This window comes from Antechinus flavipes, chromosome 3 (genome assembly GCF_016432865.1).
Source record: "Antechinus flavipes isolate AdamAnt ecotype Samford, QLD, Australia chromosome 3, AdamAnt_v2, whole genome shotgun sequence".
Classification (NCBI taxonomy): Eukaryota; Metazoa; Chordata; class Mammalia; order Dasyuromorphia; family Dasyuridae; genus Antechinus; species Antechinus flavipes.
In genome coordinates, this window is record NC_067400.1 from 2,933,042 (window position 1) to 2,960,287 (window position 27,246).

General features: G+C 52.4%; 1 long non-coding RNA gene across 7 annotated transcripts; it reads right to left on the reverse strand.

The window, feature by feature from the left end:
* Nucleotides 1-2,891: 2,891 nt before the first annotated feature.
* Nucleotides 2,892-19,167, reverse strand: LOC127558307 (uncharacterized). 7 transcript variants are annotated; one of them, XR_007952758.1, is made up of 5 exons: nucleotides 19,060-19,126; nucleotides 14,257-14,463; nucleotides 10,334-10,413; nucleotides 7,875-8,074; nucleotides 2,892-4,985 (listed from the first exon to the last, which is right to left on the reverse strand). It is a non-coding gene; the product is annotated as an uncharacterized LOC127558307 (long non-coding RNA). The 7 variants fall into 7 exon arrangements; XR_007952752.1 differs by having other exon boundaries at nucleotides 2,892-4,538; nucleotides 19,060-19,112; XR_007952754.1 differs by having other exon boundaries at nucleotides 2,892-4,538; nucleotides 14,257-14,417; nucleotides 19,060-19,110.
* Between the last annotated feature and the right edge of the window lie 8,079 nt (nucleotides 19,168-27,246).

Consider the following 27,246-nt stretch of genomic DNA (forward strand, 5'->3'; position numbering starts at 1 on the left):
TGGAGGGTTGGGCGGCCATTCTCTTCTCTCCATTCATGCACCTACACATTTATCTTGTAAAACTCATTCATTCCGGGCCTTCCCTTCCCCTCCTCCATCTTCAGTGTATTCTCTACTCTGCAGCCGCCATTAATGAAATGTCAGTGCTTTAAAGAAGGACAGAAGAGCAAAGTAGCTAATGAGGCAGACCGGAGCGGTGCAATGAGACGGCCTCCAAGCCTGCTTGAGAGTCCCATCCTGGGGAAGAGGCTTCTCTCTGAAGCACCTCCTGCTGTCTGCGAGCGGTCACTTTTCGAGGTTCAGGTGACCTCCGCCCCCATTCCCCACCCTTGCCCCAAAGTCTCTGTCCTTCTGGCACTTTGCATCACCTCAGTCTCCACCATGGCTGCAGCTTTGCCCTCAGGAGAAGAGTTCCTTCTCTTTCTTCTGCCTCTTTTATTTCCATCAAGACTTCAAAGACTCCTTTCAAGTCCCCCCTCCTCCATGAAGCCTTCTTTGGTAGTTTGACACGACTTCTCATCCCCTGTACCCCCGTAGCCCTTATGACCTGCAGCTGATAGTTATGGCAGACCATGGTGTTCTACTTGTTACACACCTGGCCAGCTGTCCGGACTATCGGGTTTTCCTTATATACCCATGGCCAGCCGTGCAGACCACTGTGTCTTCCTTGTACACACCTGGCCAGCTGTCCTGACCATCGGGTTTTCCTTGTCACACACCTGGCCAGCTGCCCACCTGCACGTTCAGGTAAGCTTTTTGAGGGCAGGTGACCTGTCAGGTATGTGTGCACCTCCCCTCTGTCAGCCTCTCCTCTCTAGGACCTTCCAGCCTATCCGGGCTTCCCAGCTCCTCAGTTCCAATCCCATATGTGCCAGTGGCTAAATCATTCCCCTCTTCTGGGCCTCAGTTTCCCATTCTGTATAATGAGTGAATTGGGCTTGAATTCCAAATGCCCTCCCAGATCCTCTGGCTGCCCCAGAATGGCCACGGAACCAGGGCGTGTCCACCCAGCAATGGCCACGGAACCGGGGTGGGTCGGAGGTCAGATTTGGGACCAGGGCTTCCCGAGCCCGTGTGGAGAACCAGCCGCTTCGGTGGAAGAACCAGTGGAACGGGGAAGACTGGAACCCAAGCTCTGCTGGGGGCTGCCCTGGCTCCCCGCCGCACAGTCTGGGGCCCGGCTGCGCGCCCCCCTCGCCCCCTCCCCCTTTTTCAGGCCTGGCAGGAGCCGGCTCCTCGTTTTTGAAAGATCAGAAAGGTCTGGGAGTCGCCATGAACGGCGCGGAACGCAGGAAAACACACGGAAGGCCCATGAAAGCCGAGGCTTCGCGGGAAGTCCGCGTTCAATGGGCTGCAGCTGCGGCGGGGCCCTCCCCCGCCCCTGCCCCACGCCCCGGCTGCCTCCGCCCGCCTGCGTTTCTCATCCAGGCCCATCGGGTCCCCATGTGCACCGCAGGCGCGAAAACCCAGCGCCTAATCCTTCATCCTCCCCCGAACCTCCAGCGCCTTTGATCCCCTTGATGTGATGGCCCCGAGATCCCTCGGTAAGCGCAGCAGCTCTCGGGCGCCTCCCCCACCCCTTCCAGCCCGCGCCCCGCCTCCCAACGCCTCCGCCCGGGGACCTGGGAAATGAGGACAATTCATCTCCAGCGCCGCGGATCAAAGGCGGCAGGGAGAGAGTAGGGGGAGAGGGGGGAGGGGGAGAGGAGGAAGGGGAAAAGGAAGGGAGGAGGGAGAGCGTCGGAAGGCAGGGAAACCTGCCTTTCTGGGATTCATTGGCGGCCGGGGGCTCGGGGCTGCGGTCCCTAGGAGCCCGTTAGTGTCAGACGTGGACCGCGACCACACGTTGTGGGGCTCGGGGTTCTGCTTTCTTTTAATCTGAGGAGCCTCCAGAGGGAGGCAACCCGGGGGAGAGCTGCCAAAGGAGGCGGGATGCCCAGGGAGGGGGCTCAGGGGACTCCCGGGGGCTGGGGGGGAGGGACAAAGCCAACATGCCCCCGTGACCCAAAGGGGAAACTGAGGCTGGGCAAAGAGGAAAGCTCAAGGGAAGGAGAGCGGGGCAAGGGAAGCTGGAGATCTGGCCCAATGGAGCCCCGGCTGAAGGAACCAGGCTAAGAGTGAAAACCGAAGGCAACCACTCAGAAATCGTGAGAGAATAGAAAGGAAAAGGGCTGGGTCTGCCTGGGAGGGCTTGAGTTCGAATCCCGATTGCTACTCACGTGGCGCTGGACAAGTCACTTCCCTAGCCTCCCTCAACTTCAATATTCTCGTTTGCAAAAGGAAAGGGTCGCTCCCTCTTGGCTCCCATGACCCCATGCTCCAGTCTCTGGGGTCTCTCTTGGGTCAATAAAGGCAAGAACCATTGTTTTAGTCTTTCTATCTCCTCCCCTCATCCTGGCGCCTGGCCCACGGTAGGTACCTGATAAATGAACAAGTGAACACTTACTAAAGCTTCTTGAGTGATTAACAGATAATTAAGTTTTAAAAACACAGGACTCAAGACCTCAGGAACTTCAGCTTTGTGACCCCAGCAAACGTACTGCCTCTGAGTCTGCCATTGGAGAGTAGCACCAGCATGGAGCTTCACCTCCACGCTTCCTACCTGTGTGGTCTCATCTGGAAAATCGGGTGTGTGTGACTGGCTGGGATCTGAACTTGCAGCTCTAGGGATACAGTTCTAGGATGCTAAGTAGCATCCCTCCCCCCCCCCCCCGCCCCCCATCATGGTGATTTCCCTCCTCCCAGAAGCCTTAGGAGCTGAATAGACTCGCTCACAGTCACACAATTATATGTATGGGGGGGGGATTTTTTACTTGGGTCTTCATAACCCAAGTCCAGGGTCCCACCCATTGGGCAGTACAACCCCTAGGAATCCTCACAGTACATAAGTATGAGTGGTCAGTGCTTTAATGTCTGTGCGTGAAAATCTGTCACACGTCCACACAATCTACCATCAGCAGATGTCCCTTGTCCCCCTTATTCAGGGCACAGCACCCACAGGATTCTAGTAAATGGGTAGGAGTCTGAAGGGCTTCGGCTCTGTCGGGATGGGGTCTGTAGTTTCAGAGGGGAGAGTCAGTGAGTCTGGCGGCTGGACCTGGGACCTTCCAGTATCCCCACCCAGTGATAGGCTGGAGATTGCCTGCAATTTGTGTCCTCAGTCCCCGGGCTAAGCACGCCAGGTTCCTCCAGCCAGCGCTCCACACGGCGCAATCCCCAGCCCTGACCACCCCGGACACCCTTCTCTGGGCACTTGTCCGTGGATTTCAAGTTGGAAGAGACCCTGAAGGTCATTTCATACAAGATGGCCATTTTACAGATGAGGCACCTGAGGTTCAGAGAGGCCTAGAATTAATTGTGGAAAGTAACCAAACCTTCAGCTAGATCCCAGGCTCTTACAGGGCAGAGCTGATGCCCCATTTTGGACTTGTCACCCCACTGAGGAACATCAGTCTAGCACATGATCTAAAAGGAAGACTAGGAACCCTCCAAGACAGAGACGAGCTCTGGGGAACTGCTCAAGGCCGTAGCAATGGCAGTTTGCCCAGGGTCACATCGAGTCTCAGGACTGGGATCTGAGGGTTTGTAAATATTTGTCCATTAGATGTGGGAGTGAGGGAAAGGGGAGAGTCAAAGATGCTGCTGAGGTTAAACGTGGCTGGGAGGACGGGTTAGCATCCCGGGGAGCAGGGCGGTGAAGAGGAGAAAGAACATGGTGGGCTCTGTGTGGGGATGGCAAATCTGGGCATTTTAAGGTGGCAGCAAGCTGTTCGGGTGTGGCTGCCCGGCACACAGTTGGAGACGCGGGAGTGGGGCTCAGAAGAGAAGACTGGAGCCCAGATTTTCCAGGGATGCCCCAGCAGGGGGATCTGTCCTTGGTCCTGCGCTGCTTAACCTCATTAGCAATGATGTTTAGCGATGACCATTAGCAACGACAATTCACAATCACGATGGAGTGCCAGGCACTGTGCCCGCCCTTTACAAATATGATCTCATTGGGTCCTCACAACACTCCTGGGAGGTGGTTGCTGGTATGATCTCTATCGGTCACACGGCCAGCACACCCTGAATCTGGATTTGAACTCGGTTCTTTCTGACTCCAGACCCGGCGTTCTCGCCACTTCACTGCCCAGTATGTTTATCACTGGAGCTGGCACCAGATTGGGAAAGCCTGCCAACCTGGCAGACAATTCGGTCGCAGGTTGGTATTGCACGGGCTAGACTGGCAGGCTAATCCATCGCTCTGAACTTCAGTATCCCAGGCAGAAGCAGAAGGACGACTTGTTCTCTCGTCACCACAGCGAGGGACTTGGAGAGACTTGAGAACTTGGCTCGGCGCTGTGATCAGCTCGCTTCCAGAGGCCCGAGGATGGAGCTCACCACACCTTCTGTTCCCAGAGGTGGGGGAGGAAATGTGCAGAATGAGGCGCGTTTGGGACGTGGCCAAGGTGGGGATTTGTTTTGCTTGACTGTGCATATGTACAAAGGTTTTCTTTTTCTTTCTTTCGTTTTTTTTTTTTTTTCTCATTGTGTAGAGGCTGGAAAGAAAATATCTGCTTGTTAGTTGAAAATTATTTTTACGTGAATTTAAAATATAAAATAAAACGATATCGTAAAAAATTTTTTTCTTTCTGGTTTGATGAGAAAGCTTCTGGCATCTTTTCCAACTCTGAGATTATGTGATTCTGTCCCCTGGGTTTAAATTATTTTTTTGTCCTGAAAGTTTTTTAGTTGTTATAAATTTTATTTGCTATTAATTTGCAGGAGTCTTTGAGGGGAGGAGGGATAACGAGAAAACAACGAGGACGTAAAAAGACAAATAAAAATGAAAACGTGTGAGGAAAAAATCTTATCTCGGCCATGTGTGAAGCGTCTGCTCTCTCCGGCTCCCGCCTCCCAATGGGTAAAATAAGTCCGTCGTCCCGATCCCAGATGTGTCGGCTTTGGTCCAGAGGCCAGAAGAGGTGATCTCCAAGGTTACAGGTCTGAACGGGAGGGGGCCGTGTGAGAAGACTAGGGTTGAGTCACCCTGGTCTCTTCTCTCTCTCCTTCCTCCCGTCCCCTTTTAGGAGGAAGAGGAGACAGATGAAAGCCAACAGAGGAGACAGGCAAGAAGCAGGCAGAGAAGTAGGAAGCACGCCAGGAGGCCCCGGTCGCTCAGGCTCCACTTCCAGATGTCGCTTTGTGTAAGTCCCAGTCACCTGGGGGTGTGGGGTAGCTGTGACCCCAGAGGAGTCAGATCCACCGGCAGTGAGTGGCAGGGCTAGCCTGGGAACTCCCAAACTCTTTCCGCTTTACTCTCCTATATGGGCCATCCTCACCCCCATCAGCGGGGACAGAAGGTGGCCCTCTTGGCCACACACCCGGGGCGCTGCTGGGCTCTCTGCTGGCTGGGAAGTAAGGTCGGCCCATTGGCGGCGCTTGTCTTCTTGGGGGAAGGCATCCCAAGCCCGGGTCTAGCCTCCCTCTTTGGCCAGTTCCCCCGCAGTAATGCTCTGCGTAGAGGATGGAGGCATCTTGGTGGGTGTTTCTGGGCTTGTGCCCGCATATAAGGAGGAGGCAGCCGGGGAGGGAGGCCCGCCAGACCCAAGCCGCGCAGCCGTGGCCGGGCTCCCGCCGAGGCCTTGAGAATCCAGAAAATGGGATGCGGAAATTCTTGACTTGAACTTTTCACCTTGAAGGCCCGCCTGAATTTCTCCCTCTCTAAACTCCCAGAAATAACAGGAAACCTGAAGCCTGTGGCTGACAGCATTCTCTTCCTGAGGACTCGGGGCCATCGGTGCTGACAGAAGCGGCTCAGAAACAATCCAACGGGATAACAAGAACCATTGTCTAGAATTTAGCAACCAGCAATTAATAAGAATAAATAAATGGGGGGCAACTAGGTGGCACCAGTCCTGAAGTCAGGAGGCCCCGAGTTCAAATTTGATCTCAGACGTTAACACTTCCTAGCTGTGTGACCTTAGGCAAGTCACTTAGCCCCAATTGCCTGGGGGGGGGGGGAACCCGCAAACAAAAGAATAAATAGCATTTCCAGACTACTTTAAAGTTTTCAAAGGACTTTACAAATATTTCTTTTGAACCTCACAGCAACTCTGGGAAGAGAATGCTATTGTCTCCATTTTATGGCTGAAGAAACTGAGGTAGGATGGGAAAAAAGCATTTATTAAGCACCTGCTGAGGGCCCTTCACAAATGTCTCATCTGCTTCTCGTGACAATCCTGGAGGTGCTATTGTTATTCCATGATCCCAGCTGAGGATACTGAGGTTGGGCCAGTGAGGAGGTGAGGCGGCCTTTGACTTGGAGACTTGCTGACCCTGGACCCAGAGCTGTCTTCACTGTGGCACTCGGGGTCTTGCTATCTAACAGTCTCCCAGGAGGTAAATCCTAACCAGGGATCCGGGGCATCTCTGAGGGGGGAGGAGTCCGAGCTGTACCTGAGGAAAAGGCCCCTCTCGACCCCTGCCCTAGAGGAGGGGCCCACGGGAGGAGGGTGGGCCCTGGCCCAAGGCAGCCCGCGCCTGTTCCCACAGTTCCGCTTTCCTGGCCAGCACTTGGCACCCCTGTCGCTTCCGGTTCTGCCCTCTGGGCCCAAGTCTCTTCACCCAGCAGCTCCTGGCCGCCCTCCTCCGCACTGCCTTCCTCCGTGCCGCCCTCCTCCTTGCCGCCCTCCTCCGCGATGCAAAGATGGGCAGGGACCAAAGCGCAGAGGTGGGGCCTGCCCCCTCCCCTCTCCCCTCCTTCCCCCTCCCCCCCGTACCCCCCGCCGGCCTCCCGGGAGGTTCGATCTCGCCTGTGGCCACCGGGAGAAAGGGTCGCCACCCCGCGGCGAGCCCTAACGCAAACCAGACCCGGTCGGACAGCCCCAGATGCCAGGAGCCTCCCCCTCGGGGAGCAGCCCCTTTGACAGGCCCCGTGATTAATGACTCTTTAATCTGGCAGCGGAATCCCTGAAACAACAGGCCGGCGGCCCGGAGGCACAACGGGCCTAATTACCCCGGCAGGGCAGGCGGCCAGGCGGGGGCTGCAGCTCTGGGCCCGTTCGGAGCTGGAGGGGAAAGCCCGAGGCGCCCCCCGCGGAGGGGAGTGGCGGCCCACGGGGGCCGTCTCACGGTGGGCGCTGCCGCGAAGGAGGCTGGCCCCGTGCGCCGCCCTTTGTGCCGGGCCCTGACTGGCCATTTGAAGTCAAGGTGAGGACGCCCGGAGGGCAGATGGAACCTGCTCGGAGCTGAAAGAGTTTTTCTGCTATTTATGCTAATCAGTGGGAAACCCTTCGGGAGCATTTCAGATGACTGTGTAATGAGGCTGGCCCCCACGGGCCCCCATTGTTGGCCCCGGACAATCTCCCCCTCCCCCTCTCCACATCAGCAGCCCCTTTCTTCGGGAGGACAATGAAGGAAGGGTGAAAGCCCACAAAGGAGGCCTTTTGTTTTGGTCCTTTGAACCCTCTCAAAAGCTCACTTCTAAGGGGGTGTTGGGGCTGCCTTTCAACAGGCCCGAACCCAGAATTCCCTGTCCTTTGGCCACATAGAAATCTGACCTTAATTGACTCCACTCCCGAGGGAGCTTTGTAGCCCAGAGGGCAATGCCCTTCCCTGCGCGCATGTGACATGTATGTAGCGTGTGCGCATGTGTGGGGCTTAGTTGCTGTGCCGCTGTCTGCATCCATCCACATGTGTGCGCGCACCCACGGGCAGATGACTTCCCTGGAAGTGATGGGAACTACAGCGTTCACAGCTTTCTCGGCTTAATTTCTCACCGTGACTGGACTTCTGTGGAATCGGGCTCTAGCCTGTAATGAGACGCTCCCCACCAAAAAATGGCCTCATGCTTTCTCTGCCCCAAGAGGGTGACCCGTTATAGGTAAAGGTACCTCTGAGATCAGCCGGGATGTGTCTGTTCAGCTGGAGAACTCTCCTGAGGGCACACCAGTTCCGAGGCTGTGCTCCAGGTGTGAGGCCATCTTGGAGCCATCCTCACCACGCTAAGGTTTTCAGGATCCAATCAGGGATTCCTTGAGCTGGGGCCTCTCCCTTGGGTGGTTGTGGATGAGAAGTGTCATCAACATTATATCTATTAAAAAAAATTCCACAGCAAAATGATTATAAATACTCTGGCAAATTAATTTAAATCTATTCATTTACATTCAAACACAATTTTTAAACAAATGTTTAAAAACTTGGTTTTTACAATTTTTTAAACATTTGTTTTGAAGATTTTGGAGTTCTAGGTTCTCTCCCTTATCCCTTCCCACAATTAAGAAGCTACATGTCAAGTTATACAAATATTTCCATAAGTCAAGTTGTGAAAGAAAACATAAACCTCCCACGCGAATGAAAATAAAAACCCTCAAGAAAAATTAAGTTAAAAAGAGAGAGAGATGGAGACAGTAACAGAGAAGGCTTCGATCCATCTTCAGACTCGATCAGTTCCTTCTCTGGGCACGGATGGGATTTTTCATCCTAAATCCTTCGGAGTTGGTGTGGATAATTGCACTACTGAGAATAACAGTCATTTACAGCTGCTCACCTCAGAACAGGCAAATTAATGGAAAAGACCATGCAACGATATCATGACTCTGGAAGCAGGAAATGCTAGTTTTAGAGAGGAGCTCTCTACTATTTGGAGCAGCCCGGCAGGGGAATGGGCTCCCTGGGAAAGCACAAGTTTCCACGTGGAGGGGGATGAGCATCAGCTGGGGAAGGCACAGGGGAGCTCTGTGTTCAGCTGCCACCGTGGGGATGATCCCCGAGTGATTCTGTGAGCCTGGGAACGGGAACCCTTCATAACAGCTTCATTCCTTCCAAGGTCTGGCTCTCCCGGAAGAGCTGCCGGGTCGGCCTCCTCAGGGTCCCGGATGCTGTGGAATCGCTCTGGATCCCTTTGCAAAAACATCCCCTGGATGTGTTTGCAGCCTGTCCCGCCAGCCCAGGTGTTCCGGATCAGGAGTCTTCTGCCAGGCTGGAATGAAGCGGGAGATTCTGGGATTTTAGGCCCACCTGTTTTTGCAGAGGATTGATGTAGAGCTTGCAGGAACTTCAGAGGTCAGTGAGTTTGATCCAGCGGAGCCCCATGGAGATGGACGGACTTTTCCAGGGACGTGCGGACAGAATTGGAATCCAGAGCCCGAGAGCTCTCCACATCCTTCGCCGCTTTATCTGACGCTTTAAGGAGCAGGAGTAGGGAGGCCCTGCTTGGCATCTGTCTTGCAGATGGGAGCAGCCTGAGCTGGGGATGTTAGCGAATCTGGCTTCCGCCGCCAGGGGTTGGAGTGAGGGGCACTTTGCGCTCCATATAAAATCCCCCATCTGGCAGTTGTTACCAGGGCCGGCTGGGCTTTTCCCAGAAGGACCCTCCCCGGCCGAGTCTGGCTGCTCCGGGCTGTAAGGAAGCCGGCCCTCGTTCCCAGGGCTCCGCTGAGTGGGCGCTGCCTCCAGTCACCCAGAGATTAACTCCTTTGAAGAACGGCAACATGTGAAAAGGAAATGAGACTCCCGGGCTTCGCTCCCCACCCCCACCACATACACAAGAGGCCATTTAGCTGTGGTTCACCACCCAGATGATAAATAATGAGACACAGGTGGAAAGATGTCACCCGGTCTGGAGGAGGGGCTGGAAACAGAGACGGGCCCATCTTCAGGGGGTCTCAATGAGTCCTGTGAAGTCCCCAACTTTGCTCACCCTGGCAGTCCCCCTTTCAGCTCTCCCGTCACCACCAGACTGATTCCTCCTGGGCTCTCCCTCCCTCCCTGGGGCTCCCTCTCTCCCCGGTGATCCTTCTATCCCCCATGGCTCCCTTCCCGGGACTCCCTCCATCCCGAGGCTCCCCCCTTCCCTGAGGCTGCCTTCCTCCCCACGGAGGGATCCCTAGGACTCCCTCTGTCCCTGGGGCTCCCTCCCTGGCCAGGCTCTTTTCTTCTCCAGGCTCCCTCTGCTTCCGCCCACCCCCCTCACAGCCAGAGCATCCTCAGTGAGGAGCTGATGTGGAGAGTCCTCCAGAGCAGGAAAGCTCAGCCATCTCTTCTCTTAGTCCTGGGAGTCCCCTCGGGGACCTTGGGGGAGGGCAGGATTTCTCTCCTGGGGAGGGCAGGCTGCCCTTTACCCATCACACTTCATGGCACTCGGGGCAAGCGTGGCGCGATGCACTGGATTTATTCTTGGCTTGCACCGGATTCAAGTCCCGCCTCAGATAATTCTCTGTCCCGATGCCCTTCCCTCCACAGCCCCGAGCAGCTGGCCCTCAGCTGGGCAGGTTGTCTCCGATGTGAGCCCAGAGGGCAGGGCAGCGCCACCTGTGCCGGGCACAGGGCCTGCCGCGTGGCGGGTACTTACTATGGTGACCGTTGGGCTGAGGGACTGACACTGCGAGCTGCGCCTCAAGTCATCCCATCAATCGGACTCAGTTTCTTCGCCTGTAAAAAGGTACAATAGCAGCATCCACTTTGTTGAGCTGTTGCTAAGGATCAGATGGCGGATGTATGGCGCTGCTCTGTCAGGTCCCCCCGATATGATCTGACTCCAATTTGAATGGAGAGTCTGAATGGGCTAAGTCCTGGGTGCATTGGTCATCTCCCCCCCAGGCCTGAAGGGAAGATGGTTGGCGTGCTCCAGCCTCCCTCTGCCATAAGTGTGTGTGTGTGAGTGTGTGTGGTGTGTGTGTGATTGTGAATATGTGTGTGTAAGTGTATGTGAGTGTGTGTGTGTGTGGTGATTGTGTGTGTAAGTGTATGTGAGTGTGTGTGTGATTGTGAGTGTGTATATGTGTGAGTGTGTGTGTGAGTGTGTATGTGGTGATTGTAAGTGTGTGTGTGAGTGTGTGTGTAAGTGTATGTGTGTGTGGTGATTGTAAGTGTGTGTGTAAGTGTATGTGAGAGTATGTGTGTATGTGTGAGTGTGTGTGTGGTGATTGTAAGTGTGTGTGTAAGTGTATGTGAGAGTATGTGTGTATGTGTGAGTGTGTGTGTGTGGTGATTGTAAGTGTGTGTGTAAGTGTATGTGAGAGTATGTGTGTATGTGTGAGTGTGTGTGTGTGGTGATTGTAAGTGTGTGTGTAAGTGTATGTGAGAGTATGTGTGTATGTGTGTGGTATATGTGTGTGAGTGTGTGTGTGGTATGTGTGAGTGTGTGTAAGTGTATGTGAGAGTATGTGTGTATGTGTGAGTGTGTGTATGTGTGTGGTATATGTGTGTGTGTGTGTGTGTGGTATATGTGTGTGAGTGTGTGTGTGATTGTGAATATGTGTGTGTAAGTGTATGTGAGTGTGTGTGTGTGTGTGGTGATTGTGTGTGTAAGTGTATGTGAGTGTGTGTGTGATTGTGAGTGTGTATATGTGTGAGTGTGTGTGTGAGTGTGTATGTGGTGATTGTAAGTGTGTGTGTGAGTGTGTGTGTAAGTGTATGTGTGTGTGGTGATTGTAAGTGTGTGTGTAAGTGTATGTGAGAGTATGTGTGTATGTGTGAGTGTGTGTGTGGTGATTGTAAGTGTGTGTGTAAGTGTATGTGAGAGTATGTGTGTATGTGTGAGTGTGTGTGTGGTGATTGTAAGTGTGTGTGTAAGTGTATGTGTGTGTGGTGATTGTGTGTGTAAGTGTATGTGAGTGTGTGTGTGATTGTGAGTGTGTATATGTGTGAGTGTGTGTGTGAGTGTGTATGTGGTGATTGTAAGTGTGTGTGTGAGTGTGTGTGTAAGTGTATGTGTGTGTGGTGATTGTAAGTGTGTGTGTAAGTGTATGTGAGAGTATGTGTGTATGTGTGAGTGTGTGTGTGGTGATTGTAAGTGTGTGTGTAAGTGTATGTGAGAGTATGTGTGTATGTGTGAGTGTGTGTGTGGTGATTGTAAGTGTGTGTGTAAGTGTATGTGTGTGTGGTGATTGTGTGTGTAAGTGTATGTGAGTGTGTGTGTGATTGTGAGTGTGTATATGTGTGAGTGTGTGTGTGAGTGTGTATGTGGTGATTGTAAGTGTGTGTGTGAGTGTGTGTGTAAGTGTATTGTGTGTGGTGATTGTAAGTGTGTGTGTAAGTGTATGTGAGAGTATGTGTGTATGTGTGAGTGTGTGTGTGGTGATTGTAAGTGTGTGTGTAAGTGTATGTGAGAGTATGTGTGTATGTGTGAGTGTGTGTGTGAGTGTGTGTAAGTGTGTGTTAAGTGTATGTGAGAGTATGTGTGTATGTTGTGGTATATGTGTGTGAGTGTGTGTGTGGTGATTGTAAGTGTGGTGTAAGTGTATGTGAGAGTATGTGTGTATGTGTGAGTGTGTGTATGTGTGTGGTATATGTGTGTGAGTGTGTGTGTGATTGTGAGTATGTGTATGTGTGAGTGTGTGTATGTAAGTGTATGTAAGAGTGTGTGTGTGTGTGTAAGCATGTGTGTGTGTGGTGGTTGTCAGTGTGTGTGTAAGTGTATGTGAGAGTATGTGTCTCTGGAAACAGAGACGGGCCCATCTTCAGGGGGTCTCACTGAGTCCTGTGAAGTCCCCAACTTTGCTCACCCTGGCAGTCCCCCTTTCAGCTCTCCCGTCACCACCAGACTGATTCCTCTTGGGCTCTCCCTCCCTCCCTGGGGCTCACTCTCTGTGAGTGTGTGTGTATGTGTGTGGTATATGTGTGTGAGTGTGTGTGTGTGTAAGTGTGTGTGTGTGTGTGGTGATTGTAAGTGTGTGTGTAAGTGTATGTGAGAGTATGTGTGTATGTGTGTGGTATATGTGTGTGTGTGGTGTGTGTGTGTGTGTGTGTGGTATATGTGTGTGTGTGTGTGTGTGTGTGTGCGCGTGCAGGGGAGCGGGGCTGGAGTCACAATTCTCTGCGCAGTCAGTGGTTTTCCCCGCCTGTGCCACAGCAGCCGGGGCCGGAGCCGTGTCCCTGAGTGGTGGCCCCCAGACCCAGGGGTCTTCTTCAGGTCTGTGGTGCCCTCTCTCCAAAGGCAGAGGCTCTCTCTGTAAGGGGAGCAATGTCTCTCCCCAGGCTTCACCCGCACTGTTCTGTTTGTCGGTGGGGAGGGCACTGCGCCATTTTGCACGTGTCTGGAGGCCCCGGGAGAGATTGGCGGCCACTTCACCAGACACCTTACCTCTGCCATGGGGGGGCGGGGGGGGGGGCTGATCCGTTGCCGGCTCTGATTGGCCGGCTCCCGCGGAGAGCTGGAGGACGGAGAGCGCGGCTTCCTTCAGGCGGCCCTGCCACGGTGGCATCCAGGCCCGTCTTAATCAAGTGATCATCTCCAGCCCGCGCCCGCCGGACCAGCCCTGCTTTGAATGAGTTCAGAATCTCGGACAAATTTCGAGCAGCGGGAGGGCGGCTCTCCCCCGCGTGGAGGGCTGAAAGTACCTGCGGCCTCGGCCGGCCACCCCCGCCGCCCCCCTGACACCTCGGTTCAAGTGGGCAGCCCGCTGTTCTCCTGACTTGATTAGGCCGCTCTGCCGGCCCCGCTCCCCGCCGGGCAGAGAACACTGGGGGCCCTCGGCCGTGAACTCCTCCGGATGCCGGGTCGGGCGTCCCAAGCTCCTCTTGTGCGGCGCTGGACCGATGAGCAGGGGAGGGGAGCGGGGAGGGGGCCCTCCCCCAAGAGGCAGGCCCCGGGTGCCCTGGCTCCCATCTTGTCAGGTCCACAAGAATGACTTCTAGATGCTCATGACTCAGAAAGAGAACGTGCCCCTCAAAGGCCTGGAGCCTGAGTGGGGATGGTCCCCAGTGTCTTTCCCAATGACAGGCTCGGTGTAAGGCAGGTCAGCCCCTCTTCCCCCACCCCTGGGAGAGTATGGGGGGTATATGTCTGTGAGTGTGTATTCTTTGTGAGTGTGACTATGTGTGACTTATGTGACTGTGTGTGTGTGAGTGAATGTGTATGAGTGACTGTGAGTGTGTGACTGAGTGTGTGTGTGTGTGTGAGAGAGAGAGAGAGAGAGAGAGAGAGAGAGAGAGACTGAGAGAGACTGTTGACCATGGGATACTCCTCTCTCTTCTAGGTCACCTGGCCTTATAGTTAGCTCCTCTTCCCAAATGACCAGGCAGTATTTCCTGTTTCGCCTGGTCAGGGAACAACGGTGGATCCCTCTATGGGGATTTAAGGTCTGGGATGTACTTTATAGAATTAAATAATCTGACCCTAAACCTGCAAAGTGTCACTAGTTTAGAAAAGCCGTGACCGGCGCAAGATCACGGTGCTGGGCTCCGTCCGAGGCAAGCCCCCCACACAGATTATTGTCGCCTCTGCCATTTCGGACTCTAACCGCCGTGGCACAGGAGTTTTAAAAAACCCACCGAGAATCACGTTCGTTTATGGAAGAGTAATCAAAGGAACGCTTGAAACTTCTGGGCTCCCCAAGGAGGCCCCTTTCACCCGCTTCACATCAGGCGGCGGAGCTTCCCTGGTGAGTCTCCTGTGTGAAGGTGCCGGCGGGGCCGGGGGTCCCTTCCTGCCGCTGCGGAGGGACAAAGGCCATGGGCTGCTCAGAAATGGCAGGTGGTCTGGGAAAGGAAAACCCCCCGGAGTCCCGACTCACTTAATGGTTCCCCGGCAGGAGCCTCCTCTCCCCCACTCCCAGAAGCCAGTGTCAGGTCAGTCACAGCACAAGTGCAGCGCCTGGGAGCTTTGTAGAAAGTCTCACCAAAGGGGGGCCTCCACTGCCCCCGGCTCCCATAGGAGGGGCCCGAGGACTTTCTTTCCTGCCAGTGGCTGCAGAGAAGCCCTGAGAGAGGCAGAGGCCGTAGCCAAGGAGGGCCCTCTCTGCCCAGGAGGCTACAAGGTGACCAGGGAAAGGAGCAGCTCTCTAGATACAGCCAGGGACACAACTGAGCCCCCTCTCTTGCCAGTTCCTTTGGTTCCTAGGAGAGTGAAAGCTTTTGGCTGGGAGGCAACATAGGGCGGGTGAGAAAGTTCTGAATGGAGCCAGAAGACTCCCCCACCCCAAGTCTGAGGGGACCTCCTAAAGGCTTCTGGGGTTGGAGTCACTTGGTGTTCCCCAAGGCCCCCCGCTCTGAGGTGAAGCTGGAAGGGGACGCTGGCTGGAAGTGATTGAGAGGACCTTGGTCCTCACTGGGCTATCTGAGCTGGAAGCCTTGAGTGGGGGTCGGCAGCCAGAGCGATGAAAGAATCTGTTGGTGGGGTCTCCCCGAGACTCCCCCGGCTTCCTGACTTGCTGGGGGGGGGGATTCCCTCCACTTGGGCAACTTCTGGGCTTTCCTTCAAGCCTCTATGGAGGAGCTGCCCAAGGTGCTGGAAGCCATCTCCTTTAAATGTCGAGGCCTCCAACTACACCAGCCTGATTATGCACAACCCTCAGCCCCAACTTTGTGTCTTTGTCCAGGTAGTGCCCCATGACTACAATGCTCTCCCTTCTCCCCTTTTTGTTGTTACAAGCAGTACCTCTTGTTGCAGAGAGGGTGAAGTGAGGAGCACATCAGTAAGTGATTGAAATAAGGTCAATAAGCAATGATAAAACATTAAAAAAAAAAAAAAAAGCCCTCCACAATCCACCTGGCCGATTCCTTTCCTTTTACAACAATTCCGTTCAATGGATGTTTAATAAGTTCTTTCTATGGGCAGGGCACTGCTCTGGGTGCTGGGATAGGAATAGCAAAGGTGGCGGGCCCTGCTTTCAGGAGACTTGGAATCAATTGGAGGTAAGTCAACAAAACACATAGTACAATGGCCCGGGCACCCTCGGGACAAAAGAGAGAGCCAGCTGGCGCTTGGATCAGCAACCCAGCCCAGGCTAGAGAGGTAGACTTGCAATCAGAAATAGCAGCCATAGCTCAAATTCTTACATGCTGCAAAGTGCTTGACAAATATTATCTCATTAACAGAATTACAAAACATGTTTCACACAAATAAAGTCAGAACTAAACAACTGGAAAAATATTAATTGCTCATGGGAAGCTGAGCCAAGATAATCAAAAGGACAATGCTACCTAAATTAATCAACATATTCAGTATCGTACCAAAGCTACCAAAATTATTTTATAAAGATAGAAAAATAATCACAAATTCACGTGGAAGAACAAAAGGTCAAGAATATCAAGGAAAGCAAAGGGAAAAAAATGAAGGAACATAGCCTAGACACAGCAGAGCTCAAGATGTATTATAAAGCAGTAAATATCAAAACAATCTGATCGTGGCTTAGAAATAGAGTGGTAAATAAGCAGAATAAATCAGGTGCACAATACACAGTAGTAAATGCCCATTCGTAATCGTGTGTGTTTTGTGTGTGATAACCCAAAGTGTAATGGGCTGAGGCTTGAGTTGATGCACCGAGGTCCCAAGCACGTGAGGCTAAATAGTAATTGGACCATACTCTATTAATATATATGCTTGGAGAAAGAATGGCCCCCGCCCACTCTTTGTGCAAGTCCTGATGTATTGTATAGGAAATGACGATTTTGGTGGGTCGAGGCAGGGGAGTGGAAAAGGAAGGGGAAGGAGAGAATGCTGGCATTGCCATTGCAATGGCCTTTCAGCTCAGATCCCCCTCTGCTAGCTGGCTTCCTGTCGCAGCTGCCCATATTGCTATCACAATCTTTATTCACCTCTTCACTTCAATAAAGATTGAAGATTTTTCCCTTAACCTGAATTCCTGACTCCGGCTGATTTTAAATACGCGCTCATTACACCAAAGATCCAAGTTTTGGGAAGAAAAATCATTATTTGACAAAGGCTGCTGTAAAAACTAGAAAATAGTATGGCATAAACTAGATATAGACCAACATCTCACACTGTATACCAAGATGAGGTCAAGATGATTTACACATAAAGTTGTAATTTGCTTATGATCATATAAGCAAATAAGCATGGGATAGATTACCTATCAGATCTAGGGATAAGGGAAGAATTTAGGACCAAACAAGATATGAAAGACCATTAACAAAATGTAAAATGGATCATTTTAATGATATAAGATTAAAGTTTTTGCACAAACAAGACTAATGCAACCAAAATGAGAAGAAAAACAGAAAACTAGGAAATGTTTATAGCTAGTATCAAGGATAAAAAAAATCTAATGTTTCAAATATCTAGAGAACTGAGGCAAATTTACAAAAACCCAAGTCATTTTCCAATTGATAAATGGTTAAAGAATATGAACAGATAGTTTTCAGACAAAGAAATCAACACTATCTATAGTCATCTGAAAAAATGCAGTGAAATCACTATTGATTAGAGAAATATGAATTAAAACAACTCTGAGGTGCTACCTTACACCTAGCAGATGGCCTACTATGACAAAAACAGAAAATGATAAATGTTGAAGAGGATGTGAGAAAACTGGGACAGTAACACACCCTTAGTGGAATTGTAAACCGAGCCAACCGTTCTAGAGAGCGATTTGGAACTATGCCCCAAGGACTGCCAACTGTGCATAGCCTTTGATCCACAAATATCACTGCTAAGTCTGTCACCCAAAGAATTAAAAACAAAAAGGGATGAGGGAAAGACCTATTTGTACAAAAATATTTATAGCAGCTCTTTTTGTGGTAGCTAAGGATTGGAAATTGAGGGGATGCTCATCAAATGGGAAAGGGATGAACAAGTTGTGCTATATAATTGTAATGGGATATTATTTTGCTATCAGAAGTAATGAACAGAAGGCTTCAGAAAAGCCTAGAAAGATTTATATGAACTGATATAAAGTGAAGCAAACAGAGCCAGGAGAACACTGTAAAAGCAATATTTTAGAATGATGAACTGTGAATAACTTAGCTATTTTCAGTAATATAGTGATCCAAGACAATACCAAAGGATTAATGATGAAAAAGGCTATTCACCTCTACTGAAAGAAGTGATACTATAAAAATACAGACTGAAGCATATTCTCTCTCTCTCTGTCTTTCTTCACAAAATTATTATTATGGAAATATTTTACATGATTCTATATATATATCAGATTGCCTACTTTCTTAGGGGACAAGGAGATAGAGATGGAACAAAATTTAAAAAAAGAACAATGAATTAATGTTAAAAATTGTTTTTACATGTAATTGTGATTAAAGATAAAATTATTAAAATAGCCAAAATATCTCAATTTGTTTTTAGCCCCATTTTAAGATAGGTAAGTGAGCTTCAAAGAGTGACTTTTCCAGGATCACACAGCCATTAAGTGTGTGAGAACATATTTGAGCTCCTATCTTTCTGACTCCAGTCCCAGTGCTCTATCCACTGTGATGCTTACTGTCTAGGATGTGAACAAGCTCTGGGTCCAAATGCTAGCTTTGTAACTATAGACAAACCCCGTCACTTCTCAGAGAGATTTCACCTTTCAGGCCCTTTTTTTGACTTTGCATCTAGTACCGTGTCTGGGGTGTGGAGGATGCTTCTCAAAAGCTTGGTGGCAGATTGGTCTCCTTATCTGGCGGAGAAGAAGCTGGGCTCAGGGAAGGGGCTCATAGGGTCTTCCCAGCCACTTGATGGCTAGGCCAGGATTCAAGAGTCCAGGGCTCTCTCCGCTGGCCCACACTGCCTCCCTTCTCAGCCCATCTCCCTTGCTTAGCCGCTGGTTCCCCAGGAGCACAGTGGCCACCCAGTTAGCCTTTGCTGGCTCATCTCTATCTGGATACCCCGGGAAGGAGGGAAAGGCGTTGGCTGAGGCCCAACACTGTGCCAAGGCTTGGTGACTCAGAGACCAAAGCCAGGCACTCCTCGCCCGAAGGGGGAAGGGGGCACAGACAGGGGAGGAAGGTGGTCCGGCAGTTGCTCTCTGGGCACTATCACCCAGCTCCCACCACATCTGGCAGGTGCCTTCTTCCTCCGAGCTTGCTCCTCCCTTCTTACCTGGCCTCCCCCTTCCTCCCCAAGCCAGCAGGGCTCACTCCTGGCCTGGAGGCCAGCCTTCTGCCGGCCTAATTATCTGATTAATTTGCCCTTAAGTCCCACTTCCTTCTCGGGCCCCACAGGTCTGCTCTTCAGAGACTGGCCTGGCTTCTTGCAATCAGCCAAAGCTGCCTGGAAATTAGTTCTGATTAAGGAGGGATCTAAATTTAGCCCGAGTGTCTTGCTCAGGAAGCATTTTCCAGGCCGCCTCAGGAGCGGCCTCAGATCTGTCTTTCCCCCTCCCCAGAGGAGCTCCTTCTTACCTTCCTCTGGGACTTGAGTTTTTCTCCAGCTGTGTTTCCTTACAAACCCACGGGGGAAGTATCAGCTTGTTGAGGGCTGGGCCTGGTTTTGTTGGCAAGCCCCGCCCCCACCCGCAGTGGGTGTGGGCGTGGGGGAAGAAATGGGGGAGGGGAGAGGACTTGGAAGGAGATGCTAAAAGTGCAGTGGGCCTGGCCCAGCTTTCACCTGAACTGGGCATGGTGCTCATGTGACTAGCCCCAGTGCGCCCATCTCGTCTCCCACAGGACGAGGATATTTCTGGGGCAGCTGGATGTCCCCGTGGGCAGCACAGGGCAGGTGCCCCTTCTGGGCCACCCCTCCAGTCACCCCTTCCTAGCCCAGAGACCCCATATCACATCCCGTCTCCAGTTCTACCGAGCAGGCCCCAGCTCCTGGTGTTTTCCACTTCTCCTGTCTGGGAAACCAGGAAGACCCATTGCTTCTGGGCTCTGGGGCCGGCTCATTTAACAGCATCTGAGGTGCAAATGATCCTGCACCTACACCTGCGCCCGATGCCATGGATTCCAGGCTCCCGCTCTCCCGGCCATCCTCCCCAGCCTGTGGGCATCCTTCTGAAAATGTGTCACCCCAGACTAAACCCCTCCCTCCCGACGTGGCCTGCTCAGGGCAGACAACAGAGATGGGACCTTTCTTCACGCCGGATGCTCCGCCTCTCAACGCAGTCTAAGGATGGGTGACTCTCCACCTGACCCGTCATTTCTAAGGCGCCTTTGGGATTGCGTTCACTGAGACAAACCCAAGCCAGATCTGCCAAACGTGGCTCCTGCAGCGGCCTCTGAGGGGCAGCCCCCACCATCTCCAAGCTAGGAAGGCCCTCCCTCCTTACTCCTGCCTCTTGTTAGAGCTTCCACAGCTCGGTACCAGTGAGCTCCCTCCTACAGGAGCCTTTCCTCGTCCCCTCCTACAGGAAGCCTTTCCTCATCCCCTTAAGGACTCGAGGGCTCCCTTGCCCAGCGTGTTCACTGATCTGTGCCCAGGCAGTCCTCCAAGCAAAAGGCATCTTCTTTAAGGCAATGGGTTATTTAAATTTTGTCTTTCCATTTGATTTTTCTCATACAACAAGATAATTGTGTAAATATGTTTGCATATATTGAGTTAACATATATTTCTATGATGCTTAACATATATTGGACTACTTGCCATCTAGGGGAGGGAGTGGGGGGGGGCTGGAACAAAAGATTTTGCAAGGGCTAATGTTGCAGGATTATCTATGCATATGTTTTGAAAAAGCTTTAATAAAAAAATTGTTTTGAAAAAGCTTTAATTTAAAAATATGTCTTTCTACCCTCGGGCCTAGCCCAGTGCCTGACATAATAAGTGCTTAATTAATATTTGTTTTAGTTGAAGGGCAACTAGGGGACAGAGTGAATAGAGTGCCAAGAATGGGGCCAGAAGGACACTTCTTCCTGAATTCAAATCTGGCCTCAGACCCTTGCTAGCGGTGCTATCTTGGACAACTCACTTCCCCCTATTTGCCTCAGTTTCCCCACTTGTAAAATGAACTAGAGAAGGAAATGGCAAACCGCTCCCATATCTCTGCCAAGAAAACCCCAAATGAGATCATGAGGCGTCGGACCTGATTGAACAATAGACTCACTTGAATCAAGCTATCGGAGCAATGACCATCAGACTGAGGAGTGCCTGTGATTTTCTATCACGACATTAAAAATATGACCCAGTTGTATAAAATGCTTCACACCCAATTACACGGTTTCCTTCTTGGCCCACGGTTAGGAGTTACCCATGATTCCTTGTCCTGTTTGGGAAGATCCTTGCTGCTCCCCACACACCTAATTCTGTTTAATGCTGACTGGCCGTCCCTCATGGTTGGGATTCTCTCCTCCTCATCTCCACCTCCCCACTTCTCTCACTCCCCCCCATACAGGATCCTGGGCCTCCTCTCATGCAGCTGATGTTTCCCTTGGAGATCATTTTCTAGTCACTGTCCATAGCTTGGGTGTTCCCAGGTACCTGCATATCAACGCCATCTAAATGCGAGCTCCTACTGGCCAGGGACTAGGTTATTGCCTTTCTGTGTATCCCCAGGATCTAGTTTAGTGGATAGTAAGTGCTTAATAAATGCTTGTTGACCAATAATCTTGCCTTTTCTCTGTTCAGGTTCTCCTCATAAACATACAAACATTCGGTCCGTCCCATCACTGATGTGGACAACCCTTTCACAGGTACAGATCTCGACCTCTTCACATTTCTTCATCCTGTGAGATTTTTATCCATGATTTCCCCTCCTTCCCTCTTTCCTCAGCCTGAGAGTTGAAGGGTAATGAATCTCAACATTCCTCAGGACAAGAAGAATGTTTGGAAGTCAAGGAAGTGTCCGGGAAGCTTTGGATTGAAGTTAATGGCCCTGGTGGGACTCCCTGAGATTTGGAGAGCCTGCTGTACTTCCCAGCTGCTCTGGCTGCTCTGCCCGTGTCTCCCCTAAGAACACAGCCCAGAAACTCGACTTCTGGACTCAGGACCAATCTTCTTCTTCTTCTTTTTTTTTTTTTTAAAGCACTTCGGTTTATGAGTTTAAAACACAAACCCCAAAGTACAAAATTATAATATTTCAGGCTCCATGCAAAGTATCCAGCCTCTAACAAACATGTTGTGCTCTTTTTCCCCAACAGTATTTTATTTTTCCAGTTGCATGGAAAGATAATTTTCAATCTTCATTTTGGTAAGAGTTGGAGTTCCCAGTCTTCTCCCCCTCCCTCTTTTACCTCTCCCCTCCCCAAGACAGCAAACAATCTGATAGGGCTTATGTCTGTACAGGCATTTCAAACACATTTCCATAGTTGCCATGTCGTGAAAGAAAAATCAGACCGAAAGGGGAAAGCCACAAGAAAGCAAAAGCAAACAAATTTTAAAACGCTGGTAATATATACTTCCAGCCGCACTCAGTCTCCATGGTTTTCCCCTCTGGCTGCAGATGGCATTTTCCATCCCAAGTCTGTTGGACTCGTCATACCTAGCGTTGGGAAGGGCTGCGTCCCTTCTGTGGCCGAGGTCCTAATAAAGTCTCCGACATCAAAATCATTTTGGGGAGAGCTTCCCTAGGCAGGCTATTTGGTAGCTTGCACAAGCTGCCTCAGTTGTCCCCTGTGGCCCAGGGGCCTCAGCAGAGGGCTTCTTGGTGGCTCAGGGCCGCGGCGCAGGGGAGAAGGAAGCGTCAGGGAGTTTGGATTTAGAGCAGAAGCGGATGATAGAACTTTGGGCATGAAAAACAAACGCGAAGCCTTCCCTTCCTGGGGAATATATACCACGTGGCACGGGAGGCCTGCTGCTTCCATCCCCAGTCAGGGAGGGCAGAAGCCTCCCCTGGATACCCCTCCTCTGCAGCCCTTCCTCAGGGCCGCACCTGAAGGCCGGGCTCCATGTTCTCAGCACTGACCCCAGCCCTTCCCTCCCCACCCAGCTGTTCCATCTCTGGAAGAGGCACTTGCCCAGATCCCAGTTACTCCCCTTTCCTTTGCAGGGTCGTTGGCCAGGTCTCGGTCTGAAGCATCTTTAAGACTCTTCCCCCAAGATATTCTGTAACCATTTGTCCAGCTCAAGGCCCCTGCGTTGGTACTCACCCAGCCCCCTTGGACTTTCCCAGCCCCCTTTGAGCTTCCACACAGACCTCATCCCTGGCTGATTCCCTGGTGCAGCCGGAGCCCCAACGGTTGTTTGTCCACATTTTGTCTTCTTGGCTTTGGGATGTAGGTGCCTCCCTCCCCCCCTGGGGTAGGCTCCCTGGCTCCCAGCATCTTCAGTCCTCCCAGCCCTGCCTGGCCCCTGGGAGACAAGCACTGGAAGCTTGTGAGTGGGGGAGAGGAACGGCCAGGAAAGGACACAGTGAGGGAAGGGGTGCCACAGTGGGCCCCAAAGGCAGCTTGAGGCAGGAAAAGGTGCTGTTTCCCTGGGGATGGGAGGGAAGGCTTCGCTTTGGCTGCCAAATCTGCCGTGACTTTTAGGAAAAAACGGAATCTCACTAAGGGGTCAGGGGAGAAGGGGAGAAACTGAGGCACGGGGAGGCAGAACAGAGTTCAGCCAGGCTGGTCCATAGTCACGTTCTGCACAGAGCTCAGGCCTTCTGGGTCACAGCTATTTGTTTCATAAATGGGTTTTTGGAGCCTCGTGGTTGTGATGCTGTCATGTGTATATCCCCTTGAGGTTTGCAAAGTGCTTTTCAAACCAGCTGCCATTAGCTCTCCACAACAACAGGGGAGGCAGCTGGTATTCTTACTATTAATTCTTTGTTTTGTAAATAAGGCTCACAAGGTTACCTGATTTGCTACTGGCTGGGGTGGAATTCGAACCCAGAGCTTCCTCACTCCACATTCAGCTCTCTTTCTAAGGTGACGCCATAGTGCCTCAGCGTGATCTGACCAAACAGGCTGATGGGAGTCACCCTGTGGCACCTTCAGAGCAGGTGTCAGTGTCTGTGCCTTATTCTGATGGAAATGGGGAGCCATTGAGGACTGCAGGGCACCAAGCTGGCTCTTCTGGGGGACAGGAGAGTTGTGTTCATTGAACCTCGGGAAGAGCGGCCTCAAAGCAGCCGGGTCCCGGGTGGGGAGGGTTGATAGGAGGCCGCCTTATGGGCCATCTCAGCAGAGGCCCCTTTCCAAGGCACTAGGCCAGTCTTTGAGCTGTGGACGGAGGCTACTTTTGGAGGCCGTCGTAGAGAGTCCTCGCCTGGACGTTGGCTGCTGAGATTCCTTCCCGCTCTGAGGTTGGGAGCCTCAGATTCTTTGAGGGCCGAGGCTGGAGGAGCAGAGAGCAATCTGGCCGCGGTGTCTGGGGAGTCCCAGCCGGTCGGCAGAGATGAGCGAAGGGCTCCTGGAGCAGCTGCGAGGGGCGGGTGAGGCTCGTGGCCCCTCTGTGGGGGCGCCCTGGCCGGGACTCCCGATTGCCCGAGCTGGGCTGTGGAGGGGCAGCCCTCGGAGCTGCTTTTGCTCTTTAGGAAAGAATAGCGAAGTGCCCCGTCCCCATCCCTGGAGCCCAGGAGTCCAGACGCAGATGCTTCCTGTGCCCTCTTGCTTTGTGTGGCCCCGGAAAGAACACCCGGCTCAGGAGCAGAAACAGAGGCGGTGGGGAGGAGGAGGAGGCCTGGTGGGGAGGAGGAGGAGGCCGGTGGGGATTGTGAGAGGCCCTTCCCAGATGGGCTGGGCCAGACCACAAGGTCAAGTGGAGAAGAAATGGGGGAGGTGGTCACCAGCTTGGAAAACAGGGCCGATTGGGGGAGTTAAAGGTCACCACGAAGAGCAGAGTGAAGGAGGAGGAGACGGCAGAGCCAGGAAACTGTGGTCAGGGTGGAATTTCAGAGTCGGGATCTGGGAGGGGAAGCAATTGGGAGCAGCTGGGTGCGGGCTGAGGGGGACCACCCTGGCGGGCGGCAGCGGGAGGCTGCGGGTCGGGGTCACCAGAGGGGAAGCTCGGGAAGCTGGGAGGCTGAGGTGTTAGCCGGGTGCTGGCTGCTCCCCAAATCCTCTGCACACTCACATGGGCAGGTAGCCAAGACCCAGAATCCTCTCTTCATCATTTCTGCCTCCACCGCGTCTTTCACCAGGGCTCCTTCAGTGCCCTGGGCAGCAGTGCTAGTAGACAGTAGGCACTTAATAAATGCTTGGGGCTTGACTGATTGATTCAGGAAACTCCCCACAACTCCCTCCCTCCAGCTTTCAAGGTTTTCTCCTTCCTCATATATCCCAGGAGCACTCGGGGCCCTCCTTCCTTTCTGTGGCTCCCCACGCTGTACTTGGCTGCCTGGGAGCGATCCTTTCAGCAGAACACAGACAGACTCCCTTTGGGGTTTGCAACTCCGGGGGACTCAGGGGGCCCACACAGGACAAAAGCACGGAGGAAGGAAGACCAGAAAGGGAACAGGAGCTCAGCAGAGGCCAGAGTCAGTCAGGAAACTGATACAGGGAGAGGCTGCTGGGTGATGGGGGTAGAAGTGGGCAGGTCAGCCCCGCCTTAGGGGAGATGGGAAAAGGAGAGGGCTGGAGGACCTTGGGGTCCTCAGGGGGCCTGAGATCATCACCACTGGTGAGCTGGAGCGGTTTAGGAGGCCGGGCCAAGGGGGAGATCCCAGGCCCGGCAGATGCTGCCACCCCAGCTTTCTGGCCTCGGGGGCACTTTCCCCTTCTGGCTGGGAGGCTGATAGAGATCTCCCGTGGCCTCCTGGGAAGGCTTTGGCCCGAGGGGCTTCTGGCCCCTCTGACATTAGCTCACCCTTGTCCAGGCCCAGAATCTGTTTTTAAATAGGGGGAGGGAGGTGGGAAGGAGGAAGGAGGGGGATGATATGTAGAGTTCTTTCTGATCTATCAAAGGTCAATAAAATTTCATTTAAGCGACACTGTCCACACAAGGCATCTCCTGATGCCTTAAGTTGTTCGGGGCAAGAACTGGGCTTTGATGCTCCCTCTCCCCTACGCCCAGAGCCCAGCTTGGTTTTGTCAGCTGGGGAACGGGTCTTGCTCCTAGCCTGCCTTGCCAGGCTGACTTTCAGAGGCCTTTTCTGCTGTGGGGCCGTCCAGACATTAGAGTCACCGAGATGGCTCCCCTGGCATTGTCGGGAGGGGCTTCCACAGGACCCCAACCTTGGGACCCCATCAGAGGCCTCTGATCTCCAAGACTCCAGGAGCTGAACAAACCATCTCAATCTGGGGCCGGAGGGGAAACTTGCCAGGCCAGCACAGGGCTCTGCCCTGCTGGGTACGAAGGATGGCCAAAACTCCAGAGGGAGATGCTGTGGCCAGGTAAGGGAAGGGCCCAGGAGGGCTTGGAAAAGGGGATGGGGGGAGGGCTTAGAAAAGGAGAGGGATGGGAGCATTTGGAGAGGGGGGAGGGGTCCTGGTGCCTGACTTCTTGGGCTGCAGCTCTGTCTCTAATAAAACAGAAAATGGGACACAAGACCTCCTTGTCCTTCCCTTTCCTTCCTCCTCTCACATCTAGACTTGAAGAAGATCAGTTTTAATGTGGATTCTCATCTCAATTTCCCTGCCCTGTTGGGTCAGACTTGGGTCTTGGGGGGCAGGGGGAGGGCATGTGATTTACGGCTTGAATTGCTTCTGACCATCCCGGCAATCCTGAAGAGGACTTGGTCCAGGGCCTGGGAAAGGGCCCTCCAAAGCCCATACCCTACCCTAGAGGTAGAGCAGTGTGCTGGAAAGGGTCATACAGCTTCCTGTTTCACAGATGAGGAAACTGAGGCTCCAAGCTTTTGGTGACTTACATGCCTGGGTTATGCAGGCAGGGAGGTGTGCGATCTTAAGTGTGCGATCTTAGGAGCTCTCCTTATGCAGAGAGCGGGCAGAAGTCATGGACTCAGCTTGCTGCTGCTGTCCATTAGGCCGGGGGCCTGCCAGCTCTGTAGCCCTTTCACTGGGCTTTGCTGGGAGGAGAATGCCAGTCCTACCGGCCTCCCAGCAGGCACCTGGTGGACTCTGGTGGAGCTCCCGCCTTCCATTCAGAGACTGCATAATAATGATAACAACAGTAACAGCTTTCACATAGCACTTTGAGGTTTGCAAAGCACTTTATAAATATCCCTTCATGTCTGCACATGTTTAACCTAGATGAGATCACTTGCTGTCTTGGGGGGGAGGGTGGGGGGCAGGAAGGGAGAAAAATTTGGCCCAGGAGGTTTTGCAAGAGTGTTGAAAATTAGCTTGATGTGTATTTTGAAAATAAAAAGCTATTAAAAATACAACAAGATAAACATTTCTTCATTTTAGTGTCACAACGACCCTGGGAGTGGTCCCTATTATTAACCCCATTTTACAGGTAATGGGTGCCTAAGCAGGATCAGAACTCAAGACTTCTAGGCTCCAGATAACCCCTGACTCCCTCCTCTGAGCCCTCAGTCCTGGATTCTGATCCTGGCAGAGGGCAGCCTGAGAACACCTCTGATGCTTTCTACTTTTGAACTAATCTCGCTTAGCCTTCATTTCTTGCCGGGTAAAATGATGTTTTGGTGGCCCTGGGGGGCCCTTCCGGGCTGCAGCCGCCAGCCACCCCATTTTCTTCCCAAGTCTGTGGCTCCATTCCTTGGTGGAACCTTGGGAGGAGCGACTTGGACAGATGTTTCCCTCGCTCTGTCCCATTTTCAACGTGACGCCGACTCTCCGTGATGGTTCTGATTAATCCTGGAATGT